Source organism: Amphiura filiformis, chromosome 4 (assembly GCF_039555335.1).
Source record: "Amphiura filiformis chromosome 4, Afil_fr2py, whole genome shotgun sequence".
NCBI lineage: Eukaryota > Metazoa > Echinodermata > Ophiuroidea > Amphilepidida > Amphiuridae > Amphiura > Amphiura filiformis.
Genome location: NC_092631.1, coordinates 26255793 through 26267893, shown reverse-complemented (window position 1 = coordinate 26267893; position 12101 = coordinate 26255793). Strand labels below are relative to the sequence as shown.

Sequence of the window (12101 nt, the reverse complement as noted above, 5' to 3'; positions counted from 1 at the left end):
ACCTTTCTTTCAGACTCAGTCATTTGACAAAGACATTGTTTAACCCTAACACCTGTAAATACCACGACAAAAAATTATGCGCATGCATGCATCCCAGGGTCTGCGATGACGCAATCACCCTAAGTGTTATATGCTCACGGAATTGCTGGCCGGGCAGCAATAACCTGTGTAGCTACCGGTCAGTGATCGTGTGGTTGGCGTGCGGGGGAACAAAGGTTCGAATCCCGGGGGTGCCAAGTCAAAAATTCTTCTTCTTCTTGACTTTTTCGGATCTTCTTTGACTTCCGACATCAAAAACCAGGGTTCAGTGTTAGGGTTAATGTGTATTTTCAGACTGTTGACAGTAGCACATGCTTGAACTTTTCTATCCTTTTGTTTGGAAAATTTGATACCCCACTACATCTCATTATATAATTTAAAATAATCTAACACTGTAATGTGGTTGAGCTTGAGGTATTCTTTGAACAGGGAATCATAGATTACGGTCATATTTTTAACTCTCAACGTAATGTCCAACGTTGTGCATGGAACTAGAACACAGGCAATGAAGGTCTAGTTCCAATAGGGGGTAAAACAATTTCTGTAAAAATTTGACAAATTAGCAACTCAGAAGAACTCGCAATTGTAAACTCACAACTTGCAAATTTCAACTCACAACTCGCAAATGTAAACTTGCAACTCGCAAATTTAGCAAAACTTGCATCTGCCCTGGGCAACTCACATATTTCAACTTACAACTCGCAGATTTTCAACTCGCATCTCGCAACTCACAAAATACCTTTACCTAAATTACAACACAGCAAATCCCAAATGGACTGACATTCTGGAAATAGGCTTTTTGTGGATTATCTATTGAACCATACCATTATAAGAGGACGCTAGAATTTCAAAATGCCCATTTAAAAGGGCATTTTGTGATCCACAGCCTCATCCACCCACTTTTCTCAAAAAAAGTTGAGATTTTTATACTGCTGGATACCTCTGGCTACATAATGTTTATGTACCAAATATTTCTTGCAGATTAATTCGTTTAGCAAAAATATTGTGAAATTTGAATTTCGTTCTGGTATACCAGAACGAAATTACAACAGTTGGCCTATGGAGTAGTGTTATACACATAATCATGTATAACTCGCAAATGCAAAATCGGAATCAACTGAAATTTTGGGAATAGGCTTTTTTCGTGGATATCTACTGAAAAATGTCATAAAAAGAGGATGCTAGGATCACAAAATCCTCCTTTAATATCTTTTTTTTATTTTATTTCAAATGTGCACAATTTTTTTATATATTTCCGCACCATTTCACATCATTATTGGTGTCTATACTTTGGTTAAACTACTACACAGTTATATATTTTCACAGTATTAAGTTCCAAAGTTTTCTGGTCCTGACCATTTGTGTGAGTGTTTAATTTTGCAAAGGTTTCTTATTACTGTTTTGGGCAAAATAATGTTTTGCATGTGTTTAACCATTGTGATTGATATTTAACTTGCAAAATAATGTGAAAATAAAACCCATGTCCTTGAAAAAAAATTATATTCCATTTTCCAGTGGACTGATTCCTGTCAAACAAACCTATCCAAATGATAACAATAATATTGTCTCACTTGGGGTTCCTAATCAGCCAACTGTTGAACAAGTATAACCAAAAGGGGCAAAACAAATTCATTTGTTGGCCGATTCCAGTAGCAGATTATGCTAGACATATTGTTGATACTTTACTAAATAATTGCTCATTTTTTCAGTGAAAATGAAGACTTGCTTGTCAATAAAATAAAAAAAGTTGTAAATCGAGAAAAAAATACATAATTAATGCATTAATATTCATGAGGGAGCAAACACTATTTTGACTGTATTTCACATAAATATGTGATGTGATCAAGCAAAATCAGTTGAAAGTCAGAAATATCAATTTTGAAATATAGCCAAACAAAGGAAGTATTTCCTTTCGTTTCCAATTGTTGTGGGAACTCTTTAACTGCTCATATCTTTTGAACTGGTTGTCCAAATTCAATGCGGTTTTCTGCAAAATGTAGCTTTGCAAATGCTGTTAAAATCCTATAAGAAACTGAAAATTGAATATGTCCGACTTCACTGATTTTGCTTGATCACACCACATATAAGCAAGCCTGGTATTTACTAGAGAGACTCAGAGTGGTATTTTTGAAGAATTCACTGTATTGTGATTGTTGAGTAAGCATTATATTTTGATGGAAGTTTAAGCAAACTTCCAGCAGTGATCCCAGCAGTTGTATTTTAACACATGCTTGGATATTACTAAGTGTAAAAGTACAACATTTATGTGCATAACTGCATGGAGCTATTTCTTGTTCCTATTTATGGAAATGTTTTAAATAGAATTTCCTGAAAATACCAAACCACCAAAAATGAGGGTCCCTTTCCAGATTGCAAAAACATTTTGTGTTGCAAATATTTCATTTGCAAAAATATTTTGCTCTATGAACTTTTTAATGATTGTTAATTTATTTTCATAACAATTCTCATTACTGGAATAATTGCCAAGGCATGCTAATTTACTGCACGGTTAATTACCTCTGAACAGAAAGTTAAACATGCACATTTCATCAAGTGGAAATATTTTGTTTGCTTCGATCACTGGCTTTGTTTTCCCAACTTTGAACTGATTTACTTGTAACAGGCACTTCTAATCATTTTTGTGAGTGTACTATTTTGCACTTTGTCAATTTTGAACTACTCTTCGCTTGTTCTACTTCAAACTACTTTGCTTGTTTTCATACATAGACCTATATATATGCATAAAAGAACATAGTCACACATTTTTATTTTCACAGTAGCTGTTTTGAGCATGAAAAGCATAAAAATCATGTTGCGTGAAAATTTTTACTTTAATAGCATGCACCCACAGTATGCCATGTGAAATCACTGCATAGACTAAATAAATAAATAATGGCATTAGTGCAAAATGCATCAGTATTCAGTAATATCAAAATAAGTGATTTATGATGTAATGACTTGTTGCACTGTATAACAAATTGTACAATTACTTGAAATAAATATCATTACATATAAGGCCAAAAAAAAAAGATTCGTCTCAAAGCTGACGCGGCGCCTTTGTAAAATCGCGATTTGAAAAAAAAAAAAAAAAAAAAGAAATGCGGAATTTTTTTATATTTCAAAAAAAAAATTTTTTTTTTTTTTTCCCCGAAAAATTCGGCGAAAATCAGATTTTTTTTTCTCAAAATAAAAATATCAAAAAACATCGAACATCGCACAGTGCGTCTCCTGGATCAAGAATTTAAAACAGCCTAACTAAAAAGTCACCTACGATGACACTGTTGTAGTCTGAACGACACACCTGCATGCGTATTTAAATCATACTATTTTTTAAGACCGATCCTACAATAAAAAATCTTAATTGTACACCATGTACTCGAGTACTCGCTGAATATTCATCAACATTTTTAATGTTGTCATTTTACGTGCGTGGCAATATGAATGACTATGACGCACGATGACGTTTGTTTAATTTAAATATTAAATACATGGCTAGTATTAATCCTCCCACCGAAGTCATCATGGATTCAGCGGCAGCAGCATCCGAGTTTGTGATCTTGAAAATCAAATTATCCGGGAAAAATAAAGAGAAAGGATGGTTTTTACACAAAGCCAAAACTACGAACACAGTTAAGGCTCTCATTTTCGGGAAATTCGGCTCCCGGGTACCCGAACTTTTTTCGAGCGGGTACCGGGTACCCGAAATTGCAACACAAAAAATTTGAAAAAAAAAAAAAAAAAAAAAAAATTTTAAATTTTTTTTTTCAAAAAGTTCGAGTTTAGTAGTGTCTCTGGATTCTAGACCTAAATGCTAGGATCATGATTGAAAAAAAAAAAAAAAATTGAATTTTGCACATTGTTTTGTGTTTTTAATCTGAAAATTGATACATAGTTTTCATGTCATACTTATTAATGATATCAAAATGCATTCAAATTCAATGCATTTTGATATCATTAATAGAGTATGACATGAAAACTATGTATCAATTTTCAGATTAAAAACACAAAACAATGTGCAAAATTCAATTTTTTTTTTTTAGGTCAACCATGATCCTAGCATTTAGGTCTAGGTCCAGAGACACTACAAAACCAGGAAACTTTGAAAAAAAATTTAAAAAAAAAAATTAAATTTTTTTTTTTTTTTTTTATTTTTTTTTTTTTAATTTCAGGTACCCGGGCAGGGAATTTCCTGCCCGGGTAATAGGCCTTAGAACACACTAAAAGATGTTGCTTTAGAAATACTTAACGGCGAGAATCCATGTGCTCCGATAGCTTGTGTGTTGGAAATGATGGGTATAGACAACACTGGCACTGCTGAATTCGACAGCCACCACACTAATTTTCAATTTTGACACACCATAAAAATATCAAGTTGGAAAAAAAATAATAAATCGCATTTCGCATTTGTTTTCAGATCACTCGTCAGCTTTGAGACAAACCTTTTTTTTTTTTTTTTTTTGGCCGAGATTTTTTAACTCTGTAGTTCTATCTCCAAGTTGGCAATTTCTTAGTTTACAGTTTTCTATCCTGCTTCTTACCCAGTATTTAATTTTTGATTTTTCTTGTTTGTCCCTAATAAAGAGGGCAGCATACCTACTTGAAACATGTGCTGCTTTGATGTTAACAATACTCAAACTTGGGCTGTTTAATGCTTTGCGTGCTATCCAATGGCTTCAACATAAAAAGTCTCAAATTTTGAGATATTTTCTTAATATCAAAAGCTATCTTAAGAAGCACTGAACAAATACTAAAAATTGAAAATTGTCGTCTCCAGTTGACACCCGCAAAGTACTCAAAATAAATAAAGTACCAGATACTTTACAAGACTGTTGGCATATAAATTAGTCTAAATATCACAACATGTAAATTGGTAACTTGAGCACCAATCTCTTATCTTTTAATGGCGCACTACTGACTGAAATTGAATAAGTGTAATGTAATACCAGGGGGGAGCCGTTTTTACTCGTAAAGACAAAAATGTCTCAAATTATTCCAAAACTGTACGCATGTTATTAAGTACTATTTTATCAGTCTAAATCTGTTGAGGTTCGACAGTGAACATTATTGTAAGTACTGTTTTTTGAAAGTTTTGTATGAATAACGCATGGTATGCTTATGATATATACTTAAAATTTCCTCCACTGTGTATCACGGTTAGCGTGGTGTAATGGTAAAGTTTTCGCCTGCCACGCATAGGGTCAGCGTCTTAGCTAGGAATTGAGGGATGCCCGTTATTTGAATAGAATTCCCTGTCCTATATTTGACCTTCAAAACATTTACCAGACTTCTATAGCCCATTGGGGTTCAAAGAGTTCAAATATGTGCTGCTATAACCTTGTTTTGCTAATCTGGTCTACTAAAAAAGCCAATAGCCTTTTTCAACACCTACAATTATAATTTAGCATCTGTCAAAGGCATTAATTTTTCCCGTCCCAGGAGCAAACTCCCCGTCTAAAATGACGGGCAGACGGGTAGCTAGCTAAGACCCTGCATAGGGTCCCGAGATTGAGTCCCATTCACTCCCGGCTACAACTTTTTTTTTTCTTCACATTCATTTTGAATCCAAAAATATTTATTTTTATGTGAAAATGTATGCATTCACTCAATGAGAAATATATTTTGTGCATTTTTTTTCTGTAACAAGGCAAATAGAGCTAAAAACACAACTCGGCACGGGGCGTCCAATGTCCAGGCAGTGTTGCCGTCATATTGTCTGTTTTGTTTACGATATTGGCTGTTGCCACATGAATAATGTCGTCCACCATCGTCTGGTAATACCAGATATATGAATGAAAAACCAACTATGTCATGTTAATAGAATGTTGAACTGGTGGGTTTTTGCAAGATAATGTTATTATTTCCAACAAGGGATGCTGCTGCATCTACAAGATGCACACCAGCTTGTGCCCGCCAGACTTGAAAGCATTGCTACCCAAGCCTTACGTGATCAGACAAGCCACTCGCACCAGTCCCTCAATGCCAAGTCATGCACTGACGAAGCCAGTCTCAAGAACCTTGTCAACTGGCAGAACTTTTCTTCATGTTGCAGTCCATGTTTGGAATGGACTCCCAGACAGTGTAGTTGGAGAGATCACTGATTAAGAAGCTCAATCCTTCAAGAGCGGTGTACATCAGCATCTTTCGGGATTATGATTTAGCAGAGGGTTCTTGTCACTCTCCTACATGTAAGCTGCTGTGAACCACTGATTGGCCCATAAGGATTACTAATACAGTGCCCTGTTGCCTATATAAGTGCTTGACATGGTCATTCCTATTGGGCTATTGTTCACCATGCTTTTATTTTAAAAAAAATTTAAAAAAGGGGGGGGGTAAGCTCTATTTGCCCAACGGTTACCAGGAAATAGCTCCCGGTTGCAATTGGCCTCTTCTTTAACACAAGCGGGAGCTACTTTTAAATGGAAACACTCTCCTGGCAATAATTATCTCCCATTTGCATGCCACATTACATATAGCAGTGTGTTTTAACTCTTGGTTGGTCAGAAGTAGCTCGCAGTTCACACAAAATCCACCTTAAGCCATGCTATTTTTTCCCTTAATTCCAACAGAATGATGGTGACCAATGATGGTTAGGGTTAGGATTAGGGTTATGATTAGGATTAGGCTTAGGGTTAGGGTTAGGATTAGGGTTAGAGTTAGGATTAGATTACACGAAATAATTACATGAAGGATCGACCAGAATGATGCAAAAAAGTAGTTTTTATTCTCTTTTTCTTTCTCTGAGACAGCATAGTCAATTTAATTTTAAGAACTATTTTGATTAGTTACAAAGAGGACTATATCATGTAATGAGCCAATCAGAGATATGGTAAGAATAGTCAGTAGGACTGAAGGGGATTAGGTTAAAAAATGCAGAGATCTTAAAGCTCTATGTTGATTGGTTACTCATAAGCCTATATCCTGTAATCAACCAGTCAGGGACTCTGTTAAAAGTTAAAAGACAGTAGTGCCAATGTATTTTGTGGTGTTTTTTTTCAGCTTATTTAACCTGGGTAAATCATTGCGTTGAAACACTGCTCTCCCATGATGCCCAGGGGCAAGGGAAGTGGATTTGAACAGCCAGGTGTTACCCTGATCAGAACTGACTTTTGTCATCCACTGCATCTGCCCACAATTGCAGTAACTTAATGTAACTTTTATAAGTATAAGATTTATAACATGCGCATACCAACAAAACAAGGTGTTCAAGGTGCAATACAAAAGTATACTTTAAGATAACATGAAGATATACAATGATGAAAACCAATACATAAAAACCAAAAACATATATTTAGGACCTAATGTGTATAGTGGGAGTTTGAAGTCAGTTATTTTTATAGGCAATACACATTAAGGTTAAACAAAGTGTTGAAGGGCTTTACCTCCAGAAAAAATATATTATTACCTTATACGTAAGAAAATATGTCTACTTATCATGTGAAATAAAAAATCCGGAAAAAATGTGTGAAAATGTGTTTTTAGCCTATTTTTTTAGCTCCTGTCAAGCACTATTATTCGATTTGTTTACAAGCGCCAAGCAACTGTCGTCTAGGAGAGTGATTGACATCTTTATTATTAGAGAAGAATGGAATCTGTATAGTTCATGAATATTCATGTAGTATTTATACAACCTGTATCCCAGCCATTTTGCTTAGCTATCATAATCGCTCATATAAGACGCCCATATGATCCATGGTGATAAACTGATATGCAACAACTTTATATCTCTCTATCTTTGCGATCCAAAATATTGAATTTCAACTTTAGGCACATCTCTAGAAAAGTAATAAATAACTGTCACAAAAAGAGTGCTTGAAATGTTACGTGCAACGTTAAAAATGTGAATAGAGAACAAATCGGGTTCAAACATGCTTCAAAATATGAAGGAAATTGTCAACGCCTACTACCAGAATAGCGGAAGAGGGCAGACTTCATAAGGGAGTGTTCATAATATATTTTAGTGGGGGACAAAGAATTTGGAATTTATTTCGGGAAATTTCCTGGGTTTTTGGTTTTGTTTTTTATTTTATCTTCCTGGTCGGGTGTTTCGGTTGGCACATTTTCGGGGCATTTTCATGCACTTCACAGGAGTTTTTTCGTGGCTTCGCTGTAGCTGTCGTGTGTCTTTTTCCCCACGTAGAGGGTATAAATAATAAATGAATAATAATATAATTATGAAAAAAAGAATCTGGAACTTCAACGTCAAAAAACAAAACAAAAACAAGACAAACTGTACCCTGCTAAAAATATCAACCCCTATCCTCTCTGAGAATAAAAATAATAAGACTCCAACCTCACCTGCAAAAAAAATATTTTTTCGGGGGATAATTTGGGATAAGTTCGGGCCTATTTTATTATGACAATTTTCAAAATCTATAAGGTGAAATACGGTGTCGTGGGGATGTGCGGCAGATTTGGGGTGCATTTTCAACCATTTAGTTTAGACTCTGTTGTATTTTTAGCCATGATTTTATTGACCCTCAGTGTCTTGAAAATGATTTTCTCGAAAAAGTAAAAATTTGCAAAACTTTCAGTCCAAAAGTTGATACAATTTTGGGTCTGTTTTATTCAAATTTGGTTTAAAATCGTACCGTAGTTTTTCGGGTTCAGGTTCCCCCGGGGTGTGTGCAAATTTGCAATTTATAGGCCTACACTCATCATTTAAGCCTAAAATCAAAGTGTTAATACCACCAACTTTTGGGCGCATTTTGGCAAAAGTGCCCTTAAAAAAGCGTCAAATTAGGCCAAATGTGGGTGACTTTGATCCCCGCGGTACAAATGTTTTGAAGAGACCCGCCCGAGGGCGTTATTTAAAAAAATGGTCGGGCCTGCTAAAAAAACACTCCCGGAATCAAGCATGGGTAGGCATACCAAAATGCCTTGAGACCCCCCCAGCGCCGGAACCTCCATGACATGATATTCTCCATGAGTCCACCAGAAAATATAAAAATAGGCCTATAACATTTTGATAGGCCTACTAGACCTATATTTGTCTGTAAACCTTTCTTGTAGTTGTAGGCTACCGCAGATGTCTACCGTGATGACAGTAGCGTAGCTGCCGGGGGCAATTGCAAAATTGCCTATTTGGGCCCCCGCCCCTAGTGCAAGGAAAAAAGAGGGAAAGAGGGGGGGGAAGAGGAAAAAAGAGAGGGTGAGAGGAGGGGCAGAGAGATGGGGAATCCAAACGATATGCAATACAGCTCAATAGGCCTACCATATAGGCCTACGCTTATTATCAATAAGCCTGGCAAAATTGTCTATTTGGGCCCCCGCCCCCCTATGTGGTGGATTTGGGCCCCGCCCCATAGGGCCTACCCCCCCGGAAAAATCCCAGCTACGCCGCCATGCGTGATGATGTTGCAAAGTTGCGGAAGTTCATTCATAAATTTCCCATTTCCACTCGACAACAACCCGGGACAACAACAGGCCAGCACGCAGCGCGCAGTAGCTAATCCCCGAGCTAATCAGAGACATTTGTGCGTTTCTCTTTCAACAGAAAATATGTGACCATGTGACTGACACGATGTACGGTACGCTTCAAATAATTATGCTCTCGGCGTCGAAAGTATGATAATGGAAAATATTTATAATGAACACTCCCTTATTTAGCCACACCTCAGTTCCTTTCTCGGGTTGCCTGGTATATCAGCAAAATCCTACACCTATCGCCTTCCCTTGGTAAAATCCCTGATAAAAACTCGTGATATTGAAATTGAATTTCAGCGCCAGAACTTCCGTCATTCTAGCATCATGGATGGATATGCAGTGGCGCCGCTTGAGGGGGGGGAACAGTATTTTCCCCAATATTTTTTCTTTCCCACCCAGTTTTTAGGCAAAATCCCCACAATTATGTAATTTTCCACTTTTTGCGACAATTTAGTGCAATGATTTCCAAGTGCCCCTGCCTCAAATTCACTTCCCCCATGCCCCTTGAAAAAAATTCTGGTTCCGCCACTACGGGTATGGCCATAGCTAGGGGGATTTCCCACCCACCCCCAGTTGCCCTTGGTTATGCTGGACGATGAGAAATTTAGAGCTTGTTCAATTCCACCAAGTTTAGAAATTTTAAAGGTATATACAGTGTATATAGCCTATTAAAACGGATCACAGTCAAATAAAATATCGTAGGCCTAATAATTTTACCAATGGCATTTATTGAGCTGCTCCTATGGTTTAATATTGATATTATATAATTGAGCTCCTTGTCAAGCTCCTGAGTACAGTGACTAACTGAGCTCCCGCTATTTTCAGAAATGAAGGCCTGGCCTTAAATGAATAATTAGGATTGAGGCAGCCTTTTGTTTCATTTTACAGAACTTTTTTTTAATCCCCCAAAATTAGTGGGTTTTTTTTTAATGGGGAGTAGGCTTTAAAACGAAATTCAAATTTGGCAATATTTTCCATTGCTTAACTAATTGATCTGCGTGAAAATGCCTAAACATGTGGCCAGAGCGGGATGAGTGGTATAAAATCTTAACTTGTGAGAAAGGACGAGGCCTATGGGGTTGTATGAGGTTGTGGATCACGAAATGCCCCTTTAATGTGTGGTAAAGTCATTCTTCCTCCCTTTCGACATGCCAAAATTTATTCCCTCCCCCGGCCCCGGCTTGCCAAAAAATTGCTTTCTCGAAAGGCTGTGCAATCAGTAGGCCTACCGGTATTAGCCTACTAATTATAAGCCAAAACTTCCAAGCGACTCGCTAAAAATCGCTTGCCTCCCGTCTAGGCCAGCCAAAAAAATCGCTTGTCCGCACCCCCTAGACTGCCAAATTTTGTGGCCCCTCCCCTTGACCTGCCAAAATGCCCCACCCCTTTGCATAGGCCTAGGCCTATATGCCAATTTTTTTGTATTTCTAATTTCTATACCCATACCTTAAATGGATTTCTAAATATCTACCTGTTGCAAGCGCAGCAAGCATGAAAATGTGCACATTTTTTTTCGCTACCTAACTACCCCCCCCACATTTTCCCTCCCATGCACCAGGTTCATTGGCGCTAGATTTTAAGCTAGAAAATACCTAAATATTTTAAAATCAAAACTCGGCAAAACCACTATGACGTAAGGAATCGGGCAAATAGAGCCCGTCAGACACGTAAACAGCGTGTTTTTAAAAAAATGAGAGTGTCACTTTTGTCCAAAAAATTTGAATTTTGGCCTTGAGCAGCGACAATCAGAGGTAAGAAAAACACAGTATGACGCAGCTTGAAATATAGAATCACAATATCAATTTTGAAGTTTGTACTTAAAAGCACAAGCCGAAACGAGGTGAAAAAAAAAAAAAAAAAAATTGATTTCGCTGTATCTTTTTATCGCGAAACTAGACAATTTGACAGCAGCGAGTCGGAAAAATAGCAAATATCTCAATTTTCTGCTATCGAAATAAAAATTTAAATAGCACCTGCATATAGAAGAGGGTTTATAGAAATAATGTAGGTCAGAATTTTGTCTATGAAATCGTAACGGAATTGTTATTACTGGTTACAAAACGACATACAAGTGGAGGCCATTTTACTTCAAATTCGGCAAACATGTAAGCTTACTAAAACAAATCGAGACAAGCAATATCAACAATGAATATGCATATTCTTTTATTGACTTGTTTGTAATGTGCGTCGTAGTTCCCAACAAAATCGCCACTTCCACTGAGAAATTATGGCCGTGTTCCCAAAAATCTTGATGGTCCGGATATTGAAAAAAAATTGAAATGATTGAAAAGTACATTTCTTTTTGAGCCAAGTGGAAAATTCAAGCATAATAATAACCCTTACACTTTCAGCTTTTAGACGTAGTTTATGCTTTTCTCTCACGATATTTATTTCCAGAAATAGATAATTTTAAAGGGGGCTACATGCAGTCTCATTCTGGATCGATCATTACAAAGTTTAGTATAACCTTAAAGGCCAATATTGGAATATCATCTTTCCCTGGGCAAGATATGACACCAGGCCAGCCCGTGGCTGGAGGGTAACATGAGTAGGTTTGTTTCACCTTGAAGGCAAGGATAGTCTTTCAAATATGGGCCAACTTTCCCCTAGGCCGTCTAATATGCCATGAATTAGTTGGA

At 36.8% G+C, this 12101-nt stretch overlaps 1 protein-coding gene across 1 annotated transcript in view; it reads right to left on the bottom strand.

The window, feature by feature from the left end:
• LOC140150737 (TPR repeat-containing protein DDB_G0287407-like) overlaps window positions 1-12101 on the bottom strand; it is a 71984-nt gene that overhangs the window by 6057 nt on the left and 53826 nt on the right. The gene's annotated exons all lie outside the window — the stretch shown is intronic.